We start from the raw sequence: 17972 nt of genomic DNA, 5'->3' as shown, positions 1-17972 counted from the left end.
TAAATAGTTCTGCAATGACCATTGGGGTGCATGTGTCTTTTTGAATTATGGTTTTCTCTGGGTATATGCCCAGTAGTTGACATGCGTGTGAGCATGCATGTGTGTGCTAAGTCACTTCAGTCATGTCCAGTTCTTTGTGACCCCATGGACTGTAGCCCACCAGTCTCCTCTGTCTTTGGGATTTCCCAGGCAATAATACTGGAGCCATGCACTTCTCCAGGGAATCTTTCCAACTCAGGGATCAAACCTGCATGTCTTCTGGTTTCCAGAGCTCTGAGAACAAATTTCTATTATATCAAGCCACGATGTTTGTGGTCGTTTCTTACTTCAGCGATCACAAACTACTACTATACTTGGTCATCATTTTTGCTGAAAAACAGTCTCTTCTGTTTCAAACGCCTCTGCTGTTTGTCTTGCAGAGCCCTTCCTCCCAGCTCCTGAGTTCCTTTATCTATGCTTTTATTTCCCTCTTCTGCTCACGGGGGCTAAGTCAGAGCTGTGGGCAGAGCCCCAAACGGAGGCAGCCCTGAGACATGAGCTCACATGCCTGCTGGCGTCCGACAAGGCAGGCCAGGTTGGCACTCATTCAACATCAAGATAAGAGAGGACTCCATGCCCATGACCTTACCAGGAACAGAAATATCAGGGGACTTCCCTGGTGGTCCAGTGGATAAGACTCTTCATTCCCAATGCAGTGGGCCCAGGTTCTATCCCTAGCCAGGGAACTAAGATCCCACATGCTTCAACTAGGCCCACACACTGCAACTACTGAGACCCTGAGTTCTAGAACCCGTGAACCTCAACAAAGAGGGCTGCAACGAAGACCCAGTGTGGCCAAAATTTTATTTTAAATTAAGAAAGACCAGTCAGTCTTCCATTCAGGCAGGAGCCACCCCAGCCTGAAGGTCCCAGTTCTTCTCAGACTAGCTTCCTTCTAAAACCCACCAGGCTCACAGTGCTCCTCACTCCAGGGTTCTCATCGCTTATTCCCAGTCAATCCAACCATCTGGAAAGTAAGTTTCTATAAAGTAAAATTGCTTTCAGGGGAGCCTGAGGCTCCTTCCCCAGAAGCCCCTGGGGGCCTCAAAGATGTCCAAAGAGCTATCAACATCCTCACTCACCACCACTCCCCATCCCACCCACTCCATATATACACATCAAGGCCTTGGAGGTCTTAACACCTCAGGGTCTTGCTTCCTGAAGATGGGGGAAATCCAGCTGGAAAAGGGAAGCTTTTCTAATTTATTTGTTGTTTTTTTCTCAATGTTTCATATTTAACATCTTTATTGCCCAATTTCTTTTTCTAATTTCTTTTTGTTAATTCTTACTGCCCCCGCTGATAGCTCAGCTGGTAAAGAATCCACCTGCAATGCAGGAGACCTGGGTTCAATCCCTGGGTTGGAAAGATCCCCTGGAGAAGGGAAAGGCTTCCCAGCCCAGCATTCTGGCCTGGAGAATTCCATAGACTGTATAGTCCATGGGGTCTCAAAGAGTGGGACACAACTGAGTGACTTTCACTTTCACATGGCTGCTTTAAAACATTACGTTTGTTTCTACTGTACAGCGAAGTGAATCAGTTACATGCATACATATATCCTTCCTTTTTTAGATTTCCTCCCCTTTAGTCACCACAGAGCGCTGAGTGGAGTTCCCTGTGCTGTACCGAGGTTCTCATTATAATCTATTTTATACGTGGTAATGCATATATGTCAATCCCCATCTCCCAATTCCTTCCACCCACACTCCCTCATTCGTGTCTATTCATTTGTTCTCTGCATCTGTGTCTCTATTTCTGTTTTGCAAATCCGTCCATCTGTACCATTTTTCTAGATTCCTCATATATACGTTGATATGTGATATTTTTCTCCAATTTGCTTATTCTAATATTAAAGGATTCAGTGTTGGAAATTTATGGGACATGACCTATTTTCCTGGGATAACATGGGGCAGACATAAGCCTGCAGCTCAGCCCCAGGAAGGTAACTATGAGAGCAGAAGCCTGTGCTATACAAATCCCTCTTGTACTCCTGGTGTTTATTTCCTTTAGTTCATCTCTGAAGACCCAAGCTGCTCGGCTGGGCTGTGGGCCTGAGTGTGAAAGGAGGCTTGAGGCCCCTCGGGACCCAGGATGGAGGTCACAGCACCCATCAGGAGGGTGCCCAATGGAGAGGGTCAGGGTGCCATGATCTTCCTCCCCCGCTAGCAGATGCTGCTTGAAAAACTTGTAAAAGTCTTGAGTTTGACTTCACTGAGGAAGCAGCAGTCCCTTCCTTCTTATCTCTTTATTAAGAGATAGACATAGAACCCCAACAAATAGGGTTTCCAAGAGTTGGTTGGTTGATTGCTTGGTTGGCTTTTATTTTCTGCGATGCCATTCACATAATGTAAAATTCACCATTTTCGAGGGAAAAATTCAGTGCCCTCCAGTATATTCACAACGTTGTGCCACCAGTACCTCCATCTAGTTCCAGAATATTTTCACCACCCCCAAAGGAAATTCTTCCTCAATAAGCAGTCCCTCCCATTCTGTTTCCTTCTCCCAGCCCCAAGTAATCACCAGACTGTGTTCTGTCTCTGTGGACTTATGCCTATTTTGAACATGTCAAAGAAAAGGAATCATATAATGTGATTTTTGTATCTAGCTGCTTTGACTTAGCATGATATGTTTGAGGTTCATCCACACTGTAGCATGTATTAGTATCTCATTCCTTTTTACGGCTGTGTAATATTCCATGGCATAGACAGACCACATGTTTAGCCACTCATCCACTGACGGGCATTTGGGCTGCTTCCACCTTTTGACTTTTCTGAGTGGTGCTGCTATGGACCTGGGTGTACATGTATGTGTTTGAGTTCCAGTTTCCATGTTTTCCCAGGTGGCACTAGTGGTAAAGAACCCACCTGCCAGGGCAGGAGATTCATCTGAGTTGCGAAGATCCAGTGCAGGAAGGACATGGCAACCCACTCCAGTATTCTTGCCTGGAGAATCCCATGGACAGAGGAGGCTGGACACAACTGACTGGCTGAGTGCACATTCCATGTCTTCAGGTGTAGACCCAGGAGTGGAATTGTGGGACTTTCCATTTTAAAACCAGAAAAGTGGGGCTTCCCTCATGGTTCAATGGTCCGGACTCCAAGCTCCCAATGCAGAGATGGTGGCAGTTTAGTCACTAAGTCCTGTCCGACTCTTGAGACCCCATGGGCTGCACCCTGCCAGGCTCCTCTGTCCATGGGATTCTCCAGGCAAAACTCCTAGAATGGGTAGACCTTTCCTTCTCCAGGGAATCTTCCAAACCCAGAGTTCAAATCCCAGTCTCCTGCATCGCAGGTGGATTCTTTACCGACTGAGCTACCAGGGAAGCCCTCCAATGCAGAAGGTCTGGTTCAACCCTTGGTCAGGGAACTAGATCCCACACACACATTGCAAGCAGATTCTTTACTATCTGAGCCACCAGGGAAGTCCCATGCGAGAACTAAGACCCAGAAATGCCAGGGGGGAAAAAAAAAAGACTTAAATAAATAAAACCCGGAAAGTCTCAGGCAAACCAGGATAAGCCAGTCACCTACCAGTGTTGAGCATTAGAATACCAGGTGCTCAGATACAAAGGCACTTCTCTGGTGGCTCAGACGGTAAAGAATCTGCCTGTAATGCAGGAGACCCGGGTTCGATCCCTGAATTGGGAAGATCCCCTGGAGAAGGGCATGGCAACCCACTCCAGCATCCTCGCCTGGAGAATCCCATGGACAGAGGAGGCTGGTGGGCTACAGTCCGTGGCATCGCAAAGAGTTGGACACGAATGAGCAACTAACACTTTCGCTTTCAGAAGCAAAGAGAAACAAGGAAGTGCAGCCTGGAAGGAGACACCTGAACAGATGATTCCGATCCAGGGTCAGTAGAGTTGAGACAAAACCCAGAGAAGAGGCATCTGGCCCAGCAAAGAATGAGTGGGGAAGGGAAGGATCTGAACAGGACAATCCTTCTTGAAAGAACAAGATCCAGTCCAGCTCTCAGGGACTAACAAGTAGGCTGGGGAGATGCTCAAATAGAGATTAACAGATGCTAAAATAGAGATCTGCCTGATTATTTTGCAACCCCATGGACTGTAGCCCCCACCAGGCTCCTCTGCCCATGGGATTTTCCAGGCAGCAATACTGGAGCAGGTAGCCATGCCCTCCTCCAGGGGATCTTCCCAACCCAGGGATCGAACACTTATCTCCTGCATTGACAGATGGATTCTTTACCTCCAGCCACCCTGGAAGCCCTCTAGAGGGACACAGGGGTGGAAAGAGGGGAACACTGGAGGGTCAAGAGCTTGACAGAGCAGAGGCACCTGGGCTGACTTTAGAAGGATAAACAGGAGCCAACCTGCTGCAGAATGGAGGGAATTGTAGATGGCATGAAGGACATGCTCAGAGACACAGAAGCAGGGCAGAAAAAGTCTTCCCTGACGCATTTCAGGGAGATGAATGTCCCACTCCCAAGGATTTAAGCAAAAGACCTTGCAGCTGTAATGTGATGCCAGAAACCACGACTTCTCCCACAAATTACACTTTGCATTGAGATTCGAAGGTTCCATGGCAAGGAGCCGTGAAAACTGTGCTCATCAGAGGATGGACTGCAAAGTTGGATTTTAGCCTAATTTAAACAGGTTCCAAAAGGACCACTGGCCTGAGCCAAGATATCGTTTTCTGCTAGCAAAATCCTATCTGTTAAAGTTTCGTTTAATCAGTAAGATTAAAAAAGCCATTGCTGGGCTCCCTGGTGGTCCAGTGGTTTAGACTCCATGCTTCCAGTGCAGGGGGCATGGGTTCAATCCTTGGTTAGGGAACTAAGATCCGTCACAGAATGGCCAACATTTAAAAAAAAAAAAAAGCCCATTGCTTTTTCTAATATTATAATTACTTTGGTCACTAATTCCTAAGATGGGGCCCTATAAGTATCATGAAGGACTCAAGGTAGTGAAAATGGTCCTCATATGTGGGCTGCTCTTGGCCTGACTGGTTGGTCATGGGCTTGTCCCTCAAAGAAATAAACCTGATGTTTGTCTCCATCTGCGACATCTCCAAAAACTGTGTCTCTGGCCTCTCAGGATGTAATCACCTTTGGGGATCTGAGGAAGCAAAATAAAACCTATGATACCAAGCAGGACCCTGTGGGGCTCCCAGGTACAAAGGCTTTCCGTGTCCACAATTCCTTCAATGACAGGAAACAACATTCATTCAGACTCCATGACCTTCCCTGGGTTCCAATAGGCAGATTCAAGCAGTTGTTAATGAGGGAAGGGAGGGGATTCGAGACCAGGGAAAAATAAACAGTCACGAGGAGCCTTGGGGCAAGATCCTGGTTCCTCATCCGTGGATACACATAACAATATCTTTGAGTTGTTCTGCAGATACTGAAACCCCCTCCAGGTAGGAGAAGTTAATGATTAATGATGGTAGGCTGCCCACCAGCCTGTAGACCTCAGACCAGTTGGATGTGAGGGTTGATGATGCTGACTCCTCACCACCGATTCAGCAGAATAATATACATGAACTGATCATGTCCTCTTCGGATAATTGCTATAAAACTTCTCATTATCATCACAGTTTTGAGGGTATTAGTCCACCGTGACTCCCTTTTCCTGACAAAGCAATAAAGCTATCCTCTTTTACTTCACCTGAAAGTCTGTCTCCGAGGTCCGATTCAGTACTGATTTACAGAGAAGCTGAGTAGGCTTGCCAATATACCACTGGTTTAGTTTTTGCATGTCTGAGTTTATTGATACATTGCAAATTTTATAAAGCATATGCAAAAAGTAAAAATGGTAAAGTATGAAATGGGATAGAGATCTAATTCAAAGTTCTATGATTTCCTTCTTTCCCTCTAAAGACTTGTTTTAGAAACATGCCTCTAGATGCATCCAAACCAGATGCTATCCTCCAAGATAGCATTCCATTTTCTCTTCCTTTAAAAGCTGGGGTGATCTATAACATGCCAATAATCTCCATGCCAGCCGAAATCAGGTACCAGGATTTCAGAAGTTGGTTTCTTTTGCTTTCTCTGTCTGGTCCTGTCCTTCCCTCTTCCAAGGACCCCTCCTGGACTGAGTTCTGCCTCTCAACAAGCAGCCCAGGTTAGGGCCCCTCACTCTTTCTGCAGCCCTGGAGGGATGCCTGCGGCAACAACTTCCTCTGAAGTCAGACCACATCCTCCTGTTGCCGAAGAAATGAGAAAATCTGCAGCTGTTTCCTTCCACTGGCAACCCTGTAAAGAGTAATAGAACAGCCTTGTCAGTCCTGAGGCTCATTGGTGAAGGGCACAGCCTCCTCTTGATAGACTGGCAGTGGGAATCAGGGGCACATTCGTCTCTCTCATATCATGTTAGCAATGCCTGGATTAGGTCTGAAAATCCTAATGTCGTCACATAGCAGGTGGATTTGTTTATTGAGAGTCCTGTCCTGCCCAAGAAGAAATTTGAAACAGAGTAGCTTCCCACTGTCCTGGAGCCTGCACAAATTATGCCTGCCATGAGCTGAGGAGCCACCAAATGGCCAGAGTGGGACCCTGGTTTCCAGTCGCTTCACCCACTTCTGAGTCACGGAGGACGGAAGGGCACAGCTGTGAGGAAGGTATTGACCACTGACGTTTCATGAGCAGGAATCACCAAGTGATTCCTGAGTGAGCTTGGGGCTTGAATACAGACTGGCTTAGGTTGGATTCCTGGCTTGGCCACTTACTGTAATTGTTATTGCTCCTCAGTCACTGAGACATGCCTGACTCTTTGTGACCCCGTGGACTGCAGCACACCAGGCTTCCCTGTCCTTCATTATCTCCCAGAGTTTGCTCAAACTCATGTCCACTGAGTTGGTAATGCCATCCAAACGTCCATCCTCTATTGCCTACTTCTCCTCCTGCCCTCAGTCTTTCCCAGCATCGGGGTCTTTTCCAATGAGTCGGCTTTTCGCATCAGGTGGCCAAAGTAATGGAGCTTCAGCTTCAGCATCAGTCCTTCCTATGAATATTCAGGGTCAATTTCCTTTAGGGTTGATTGGTTTGATCTCCTTGTTGTCCAAGGGACTCTCAAGGGTCTTCTCCAGCACCACAGTTCAAAAACATCAATTCTTTGGTGCTCAGTCCTCTTTATGGTCCAACTCTCACATCCATATGTAACTACTTACTATAATAGTTATACTTGTTTTCTAGGGCAGTCACAACAAAATCCCAGAAACAACAGAAATGGATTCTCTCACAGTTCTGGAGACTGGAGGTCTGATATGAAGGTGTTGGTGGACAATGCCCCCTTCAAAACTCTGGGGCAGGGTGGACTCCTACCCCTCTTCAAGTTCCTGGTAGCTCAGGAGGCCTTTGACCCAGGGAGGCAAAAGTCCAGACTCTTGTCTCCATCTGCACACAAACTTCTTCCTTCTGGGTCTGTGTCCAAATCTCCCTAGGACGACTATGACCTTGAATTTAGAGCCCACCCTACTTCAGGACTTCCCTAGTGGCTCAAGTGGTAAAGAATCTGCCTGCAATGCAGGAGATGCAGAAGATGTGTGTTCAGTCTCTGGGTTGGGAAGATCTCCTGGAGGAAGAAATAGAACCCACTCCAGGATTCTTGCCTGGAGAATCCCATGGACAGAGGAGCCTGGCGGGCTACAGTCCATGGGGTCACAAGAGAGAGAAACACAACTGAGCATGCACGCCTCACACCTCTACTTCAGGGAAGGCCCATCTTAACTAATTACATCGGCACGAGCCTATTTCCAGGCGGAGTAACACTCTGAGGCACTGGGGGAGGTGGGGGAGCAGACCTAGAGCTTCAGCGTGTGATTTTGAGGGGGCGAAATTCAACCCACAATGCTGAGTGACCTCAGCCAACTCGATTAACCTCTCTGAGCCTCAGTTTTCTCAGCTTAAGGAAACGGTGCTGTGATCCACTTCCCATCTGCTGTAATGCTCTGATAGGATTCATGGGGAAGCTTCTGGTGGACGCTCAGTGAGCAAAGTTCTTCTTTCCTCTTCCTTCATGCCTTGCAACCTCCCCCTCTTGACTCACCTCTTCCCCATATTGGGGAAATGTTTGTCCTCTATTCAGATATCACCTGTCTGCCTCCTGAGCCATGGGTTCAGCCATAGGCATAATGTAATCACAGACCCAAAAAGAAAAGAAGCAGGGGATTTCCCTATTTGGTCCAGTGGTTAAGAATCTGCCTTCCAGTGCAGGGAACATGGGTTCAATCCCTGATCGGGGAGCTAATTAGTGCCCCATGTGGCACGGGGCAACTAAGCCCATGAATAGCCCCTACTGAGCCCGCACACCACAACTAGAGAGAAACTTGCACGCTGTAACCAAGATCCGACATAGCCAAATAAATAAATACTTAAAAAGAAAAAGAAAAGACTCAATGAAATGACTTGCTTGTCAATCTAGTCTGGGAATGGGTGGGGTTGGTGTGCTTAGCATTGACAAATTGTAAGTTTCAGAGAACAATTTGGCAATATTTTAATTAAAAGTTAAAATGCCTATGCTCTTTGGACAGTCATTCTATTTCTTGACATTCACCCTAACAGCTGGTCTATGTGGAAAGGGTATTCGTGACAGCATTGTTTATCAAAGCAGTAGACTGAAAGCAGCCTATATTTTATGGTCCTTCCATGACATAAAGTACTATGTAGTCATTAAAAACAAATGAGGCGGCTCTCTGTATGCTGATATGGAATGACCCCCAAGATAAAATTTTAAGTGAAAAAACGTGGTTTGAGGAAAGAGGGATGAATAAGCAGAACACAGAGGGTTTTTAAGGCACTGAAATACTTTGTATGAACTGTAAATGATGGATATATGTCATTATACATTCCAGACCCACTGTTGTGTTGTAAGAACTTATGGGAAAACCGGAATGCACTTTTTGGCCAACCCAGTACTTAGGTAGTTGGTGCAGCCAGGTGGGATGAGAGCAGAAGGAGGGATGGGGGACGGGAGAGAGAAGGGACCGCAGCCTCGGCGCACCCCGGGGCACAGAGGGCGGAGGCGGGGGAAACAGCTGAGGCTCCTGGGCATGGTGGCACCGTCTGCCTCCACAAGCACATACACCTTAGTGCCTAGTGGAGAGGGAGAGGCTATAGAGAGAGTGTATTCCCCCAAAAAGCCAGGAAGAAAAGAAAGCCGAGGAGCTGACACCTAAAACACCCTCCAGTCCATGCACATGGAATGTCCCATTCCCTCAGGTTCTTGCCAGGTGACTGGCTAATTTGATAAACTAATTGAGACGCACAATTGGGCATTATTTCATGAACACCTCATGGGGACACATAGAAGGTTTCCTCTTGAATCAACTTGACATTGCAGTATTAATAGCTCTTAATTGTTTAATTTATTCATCCTTCCCAGGGGTGACTGCCTGTGAACTGGCACTTCAGACACTCAAAGGAATGCGTGTCTATGGGAAGTTATTTTAGGACTGTGACAGGATGAGAGAGGGGAGGTATTTAGGATGGAAGATCTTCTCCATACCCTTCAAATCCCATGCCAAAAGGGATTATGCATTTCACCCATCTTTCATCTCATGTTGTCCCCGGAATAAGACTGAGGGCCATTTTAAGGAAACAAAAGCAACTTGGAATGGAATCTGCCAGCGTCTGTTCTCTGCCTGCTCAAGCTCAGTCTCTTCCGTCTTGTCCAGCTCTTCATAGCCCTCCAGCTTCCTCTGGCCATGGGATTATCCTGGCAAGAATACTAGAGTGGGTTGACATTTCTACTCCAAGGGATCTTCCAGACCCAGGGATCGAACTCATGTCTCCTGCGTTGGCAGGCAGATTCTTTACCACTGAGCCACTCCAAGGTTAAGCAAAATGCCAGTGTCACCTGAAAGGCTCAACAGAGCACCACTGACTTGGGATCTGTCCATCAGACATATTCCACTGGCATCATTCACCTGCCGTAACATGTTAGGTTTGTAAAGAAATAGTGTCTGGGTCCTGAGAATCAACATTTAATACATGGCATTGCAAGGACCCAGGAGCATTTCCTTTTTTCCCCTGAGTATGAAATTGTAAGAACTTCTCCAACCCAATACACAAAAAGAACTATTAACCGCTTTTCAAGGACAAAGACCATTCCCCTGTGTTGCCCCAGACAACAAAGATTTCAGCCAGTCTAGTATAATTTACCATGATCACCCACCATTCAGTAGAGCTTACAAACCCTCCTAGTGACTGACTCCTTTTAGTATTCAAGGTACAGAAACTCTGCGTGCCTCTCAATTGCCCTGGTGCAATTATTGTATTGATTTGATGCAACATTAGTTCCACATTGAAAGTGGTGTATGTTTTAAAATTTGCAATTAAATCAAATGACGCCTCTTTGCTAAGACGGTTGACACTTGTTCATATGCTCCTGCGAGCAGAGAAGGTAACTTTTATTTAACATCAGAAAGCACGCAGGGTGGAGGAGCTTGAAATTTTTAAGCAACTCCATTTCCTGCCTGGCTCTTCAGCCTAGTTTAAAAAAAAAAATCAAGCTACTTATCCATTTGTTGTAAAAATGGTACATGTGGGAAGTACTGTGTTACAGGGATTATCTGCAGAAGTCACTGAGCAACATTGAAAGGATAATGTCAGGGGATGAATGTTTGTGCCCTCCCCCCAAACTCTCATGGTGAAGCCCTAACCCTTTGGAGTATTTGGAGGTGATGCCTTTGGGAAGTAATCAAGAATAGTTGAGGTCATGAGAATGGGCCCCTCATGATGGGCCCAGTGTTCATGTAAAACAAGGAAGAGAGAGCGATCTCTCCACGTTCACACAAAGGAACACAGTACAAGAAGGCAGCTGTCTTCAAGACAGAAAGAGAGTTCTCACCTAGGATGGAATCTGCCAGCACCTTGGTCTTGGGCTTCCCAGCCTCCAAGACTGTCAGAAAATGTCTTTTATTTAAGCCGTCCAATCCACAGTACTTTGCTATATCATCCCAAGCTGTTGAAGACAGATTAAAAACTAGGAGAGCCTCAAGAAAAATTGGTGATTTTTGTCTCATCTTCCTTTCTGGATGATCTCTACGTATCTGACCCACTCAATTTCTTTCCAATCTCTAATATGGCTCTGATATGTGTACAGCTAATTGTTAATTATTCAGGCCATAGGGGACCAGGAAAAGTCAGGGTAATTAAATTTGCTTCAATTTAAAATGATATTGACACTCAACAGTCTCTTCCTACCAAGTGGCCACTAGGAAAATGGTCAAGAAAAGAGCAGGAAAACATGAAAGGGAAAGGGAACAGTATGCTATGAGTTAAACTGTTAAATGTTAGGGCTTCCCTGGTAGCTAGCTCAGGCGGCAAAGAACCTGCCTGCAATGCCAGAGACCCAGGTTTTATCCCTGGGTCAAGCAGATCCCCTGGAGAAGGAAATGGCTACCCACTCCAGTTGTGTCCACTTAAAACAAGGTATGTAGAAGTACTAATCCTCAGCAGCTCAGAACGTGACCTTATTTGGAAACTGGGTCTTTACAGCAGTAGTCAAAATGAGATCATGGCAATAGATCATTGTAATGCAAAATGACTGGTGTGCTTATAAAAAGGGGGAAATGGACTCACATAGGGAGAGACAATGTGAACACACAGGGAGAACAGCCATATGACTGGAGTGATACATCTATCAGCCCAAAAATGCCAAGGATTTCCAGAAAATTCCAGAAGCACCCAGGAAGGGTTCTTCTTCCAGAGCCATCAGAAAGAATGGCCCAACCAGCACCTTGATTTTGGACTTCTAACCTCCAGAACTGAGACTATAAACTTTTGTCTTTTTAAAGAACTTATTTATTTATGGCTGGCTGGGTCTTTGTTGCTGCGCAAGAGCTTTTTCTAGTTGCAGAATGTCTGGGCTACTCTCTTTGTGGCATGCAGGCTTCTCACTGCAGGGACTTCTCTTGTTGCGGATCACAGGCACTAGAGCTCACGGGCTTCAGTAGTTGCAGCTCATGGGCTTAGTTGCCCCACGGCATGTGGTATCTTAGTTCCAGGACCAAGGATCGAACCCCTGTCCCCCACACTGGCAGGTGGATTCTTAACCTCTGGACCACCAGAGAAGTCTGAATTTCTGTCTTTTTTTTTTTGCCATTTATTTTTATTAGTTGGAGGTTAATTACTGGGATGGGGAGGGAGGTAGGAAGGGGGTTCAGGATGGGGAACACATGTAAATCCATGGCTGATTCATGTCAATGTATGGCAAATTTCTGTCTTTTTAAGTCACCTAGTTTTGGATACTTTCCATTGGCAGCCCTAGGAAATGAATACACTATCATATAAAATATGTGCATAACTATAGGGCCTACCCTAATTTCTGAAAATCAAAAGTGCAAAAGGAAGCTCCATTTAATGAGTGAACAATTGCAGACTATAGATTTTAAATATATACACTGTATATATATATATAAAAACAAAAGTGCAAAAGGAAGCTCCATTTAATGAGTGAACAAATGCAGACTATAGATTTTAAATATATATATATATACACACTGTATATATATATATAGAAAAACAAAAGTGCAAAAGGAAGCTCCATTTAATGAGTGAATAACACAGGCTATAGATTACATATATAGTGAGGCAACATGGGGATTTTAAGAAAGAAAGAAAGATACAGGAGAAAAAAAAGAGTCCAAAAGTAAAGTTAGAAATAAAACATATAAAATTCTTTATGGTTTGCTAAAGCGACGTAAATTTTGTTCTGGGATTCCTAGTGACCAATTTAAAGAAAGAAGCTCCATCAGTTACACAGCACAATTGCCACATGCACAGAAGGAAGAACAGTTATCAGGAGAAGCAATGCTATTTCTGATACTAAAGTCTAAGAGAAAGTTAATTAAGAGATTTGTCTGATTACTGAATTTATGTCCTTAGCACGATCCTTCATCCCATAAACACACTGTCTAGTTCTAAATTATATAGGGCTGTAGTTTACAACGTCTTTAATTTTTAACCAGTGACTATGTAGGATGGTAAAAGCTGTGATTTTCAAAGCTAAATGGATGTCAATTGGTTTACAGCTTCCAGTGATGAAATGTAATCCAGAGATAAAATCTACAACATTTTATCTCTTGTAGATTTATTAAATCTATGATGCCAACCCACAGATTAGATACATCTGAATCACTTGGGGATCACCTTCAAAAAGATACACTGGGGGCTTCCCTGGTGGTCCAGTGGTTAGAACTCCACGCTTGAGCAGGGGACACAGATTCTATCCCTGGTGGGGGGAACTAAGATCCCACATGTCGTGCAGCGTGGCAAAAAAAAAAGACAAATGACTGGGCCCCACCCCTGGAAATCTAATTCACTGGACATTCCTGGTGTTGAGCCAAGTTTAAAAACCACTCTCATCTAGAGGACGATAATAGGCATATCCTTAGGCAAGCCTCCTGACACATTTCTCTTAATTCAGATTTTGATAACTCTTGGACAGAAAAGTAACCAAGGTGAAATTCCAGCTTTTTATGGGCTCCTTCACTGTGTAAATATGGGCTTCCTGGTGACTCAGAGGTTAAAGCGTCTGCCTCCAATGCGGGACCCAGGTTTGATCCCTGGGTCGGGAAGATCCCCTGAAGAAGGAAATGGTAACCCACTCCAGTATTCTTGCCTGGAGAATCCCATGGATGGAGGAGCCTGGTGGGCTACAGTCCACGGGTCTCAAAGAGTCGGACACGACTGAGCAACTGCACTTTTGGTGTGCAAATATAGGGGACCACTTAATCCATCACCTCAAAAAGATGGTGCTCCAGAGCTAAAGTGACTCAGCACCCACCCCTCCGTATGTGCCCAGTGGACTGGAATAGCATGGGACTCAGCGTTCGGACTGCAAGAGAATCAAACCAGTCAGTCCTAAAGGAAATAAACCCTGAATATTCATCAAAGGACTGTTGCTGAAGTGGAAGCTCCAGTGCTTTGGCGACCTGATTCGAAGAGTCTACTTATTGGAAAAGCCCCTGATGCTGGGAAAGATTGAAAGCAAAAGGAGAAGAGGGCAGCACAGGATGAGATGGTTAGATAGCATCACTGACTCAGTGGACGTTAAATTGAGGAAAACTCCAGGGGATAGTGGATGGCAGAGGAGCCTGTTGTGCTAGAGTCCATGGGGTCTACAGTCCATGGGGTCTACAGTCCATGGGGTCTCAAAGACTTGGACACCACTTAGCAACTGAACAGGGTTTGGTCTGCATCCCTACCCTCCCTTTCTTAGCCGTAAGGCTCCTAACTGAGTCAGGGGACCTCTCTAGGTTTCAAGTGGCCTAGAGAAATGGGGATGACAAGGCCAGCCTCATAAATGCACTGTGATGATTAAATAAGAAAGTTTGTTGGAAGTCTTAGAAAATGCCTGTGTGGTAGAAAAATCCCAATAAAGGAAGCTTTCCATTGCTTATTTTTATCTTAGGAAATATTCTTTTTCTGTGACTATACCCCAGAGCATTACCACCCATGATAGCAAGATAAACCATTGAGATGCTAAGCCACACATCAGAATTGTCCACCAAGGTGCCACGGACAGTCAGCTCCTGGGAACCTCTAGCCCTTAGTAATGGCATCTTCCACATAGTCCAGTTGGGAGACAGAAGGGCAAGTATGCAGAACACCACAGCTAACCAAGCAGAGTTGTTGAGAAGGGTTATGGGAGAAAATGGATCAAAACCTATAAAAATAAACCTGACCTCACTTGAAGCACTTAAATGCAACGAGGACTCAGGAGGTCTCCTGGAGAATGGTTTGTGTTATTTTAACTTAGGGAGGGTTTTTTAAATCCCTTATTGGTTAATCCTTCTACTGGCTGGATAGTTCTGTCTTGTAGGATCATAAATCTGGACGCAATCTCGGATGAGCTGTTTGGAGGCCTGATTCTCTGCCTCCAAGCACTTGTTTGTCTACACTTGACAGCCCAAGGTACCCAAAGTGTGGGGGCAGGGTTGCTGATTGCTATGCCTTCCAAAATCCTAGGCTCATGACACGGGCTAGGGAGTGCAGGTAGTGGAGACAGAAAACAGTGCAATTAGCAGCAAGCTCATTAAGAGACCCTGGGCAGGCAACGCAGCTGCCAACATCAGTTTTGTTTCTGCCACATCTATTTGATGGTCTATGATGCAGTCATTTCCAAATGTCTATGGAGTGTTCACAGTAACACGGGAATTGCTTATCCCACACTGCCCTGCATATTCCCTATAGAAACAAGAGCTACACTTCACTGAACACAGACTCCCACTTCTTATCTTATATGTATCATCTCAGGAAACCAATACTGTAAGTTTTATCATTGCAACCTCAAAGACAGGGAAAATGAGACTTAGAAAGCTTAAGTCACCTGCCCATTGAATGAGTGGTACCACTTGAATTTAAACCACAGACTAACCCCCAAAGCTTGTACCTTCATTCTCCCCACTGTGCAGCATGACCAGCTATGACCAACACATAGGCCATGGAAGTGCACATTGGATTTATATCTTCTGATGTCATTTGCCCCAAGTTTCAGCAGCAAGTGTTGAATCACCCACCTCAAATGAAGAAAATTCTGCTGCCAATGAAGAAAATCCTGCTGCCAATTAGAAACGGGTAGAATTTTAAGCACCCTTCCCTCCATCTCCTCTCTAATCAAGCAACATCTCTTGTACAGCAGACCATGATTGATTTTAAATGAGTCAGTGTCTCTTTAAGTTCCTGAGACCCCAGAATCTCTGTTTAATTGTATGGTAACCATTAGGAGCTTTGTCAGCAAGGATGACAGGAGTAATCACCCAAGAAAAGATTTCTAGGTAATTTATACTTAGTCAATCCAAACCTAATTCCTAAGTGACCTATGCTGTGCCTAAGGAGCCTGAAATAATCATGTATTTACCCTTTACCCTGAAATTAGATGGTACTTACCATGGAATTACCCAGCCACTAAGTGACAATTACCATGTAATTAAATGGTCAGCAGTTACCATGTTATTAAATAGCATTGACATGATATTCGTTCCGCAGAACCCTGCACTGTCACCATACAATTCAGCTACCCACCAAGAAATTACAGCCATTCCTGGGAAGTTCTGCCCTTTGCTTCAGTGGATTATGAGTTGGCAGAAACTCCCAGCACCATGTGCTTCCAAGGAAGCCAAGAAACAGCCAAAGTTGTGCACGGATGTAACATGGCCTCCTGGGCCTGGGCTTGTAGCCAGACTGGGTGGTACCTCGGCAGCCCAGCCTCAGTCCTGCACAAGGGCATCCGGGTGAATTCCTCCACCTTTCTGTGACAGTATACTTCAGAGGAAAGGGAGACATCATGCTTTTTCTCTCCTGGATGTGGTGCCTACGCTGGGGCAGAGCATGCTGGGAGAGTTGGAAACCCTAAATAAAGCATGAGTTCTGTTTCAGCCTGGGAGAGACCATCCCTAAATCATGATAAGCATAAGGTGCCTCGTATGTTCCATGAGAACAGGATCGTCTTCTATCTGCCTTATTATTGCCTCATTACCAACACCATTCCAGGCCTGTTGTAGATGCTCAGTAAATATTATTTGGATTGTATTTATTCATTCAATCATTATTTATTCATTTATTGGTTATGGATCTACTACATGCCAGCCACTATGCACTGGAACTTTTTATGGACACTGTGAGGTTCAATGACGTCTCGGGCTGAGTCACTTGCCCAAGGTCATTATACAACTATTAGGTGGCAGATGCTAGACTGAACTCAGGCCTATCTGAGGCTCAAAAAGCTGTGTTCTTGCTATAGCACTGTGTCTTGGCCAGCATCCAGGTGGCTTGAAAGACTTGGAAAAGCTAATGACTTCCTGGGGTGGATCACTTTGGAATCTAAGCCTTCTACACCAGCCATAATAGTTTCTATAAACTGTTATTCAGGCTTCCTTCGTGGCTCAGCAGTAAAGAATGCACCTGCAAAGCAGGAGATGCAGGTTTGATTCCTGAGTCAGGAAGATCCCCTGGAGGAGGGCATGGCAACCACTCCAGTATTCGTGCCTGGAGAATCCCACACACAGAGCAGCCTGGCGGGCTACAGTCCATAGAGTCACAAAGTTGGACATGACTAAAGTGACGTAGCACACACAACACAGAAACTGTCATTCACATTTAGTAAATGAAGAAAGTGGAGCTCAGAGAGATTGAGGGACTCATCCAAAGTCACACTGCTGGTGAGTTGCATTGAACTTGGACTCAGAGGCCATACGTCTGCCTGATGTAACTGGAGAAAGAACATCTCTCAGATCTTCACACTTCTACCATTAAAATACTTTATATTTGGGTCAGCATTGTTTCCAAATATTGTTGCCAAAATGTAACATCCCACTAGAACTTTCTAACATGTTAAATTACCTAGCATCCAAAGACAAATCCAGGGTGAAACACAAGACCAGACACTAATGGATTGTGTTTGAAATCGAAGAAAAGAAAAGATTCAAGTGATGAATAACAAGTAGGTCTCATCTTCAAAGTCAGCTCCAATCAGTTGACAGCAGCCGCCTGGAGCAACATATCGCAAAGGCTTCTGAAGCTGTATCAGGGCTCAACAGGATAAAGTATCATGATTGATTAATGATGTCTGCTTTGGACCCTGCTGAGGAAATGACTGCACATGATGGTTATCATCTCTGATCTAGACTGTGGGATTCTACAAAATAAGGTCAAGTTTGGAAATTGGCGGGGCTGGGGAGAAGACAATGATTGAGGACAAAGGACACCTAAACAAGTAAGCAGTCAAAGATCATATTTTCCCTCACTGCAGGTGCTCGAAAGAGAAAGTGAAAAATATAATGTCAGTAAAATGAAAACTTGTTGTTGTTGTTGTTTAGTCGCTAAGTCATAAAACAAGCCAGAAAACCTTGTTTCCAGCCTCAGCTCTTAAATTAACTGTAGAACTTTGACCCCATCAATATCCCTTTCTGGGTCTCAGTTTCCTCATCTGTAAAACAAAGGCATTTAAGTAACAAATCTCCACACCACTTCCAGG

This window comes from Odocoileus virginianus, chromosome 16 (assembly GCF_023699985.2).
Source record: "Odocoileus virginianus isolate 20LAN1187 ecotype Illinois chromosome 16, Ovbor_1.2, whole genome shotgun sequence".
Lineage (NCBI taxonomy): Eukaryota > Metazoa > Chordata > Mammalia > Artiodactyla > Cervidae > Odocoileus > Odocoileus virginianus.
This window is presented reverse-complemented; position numbering follows the sequence as displayed.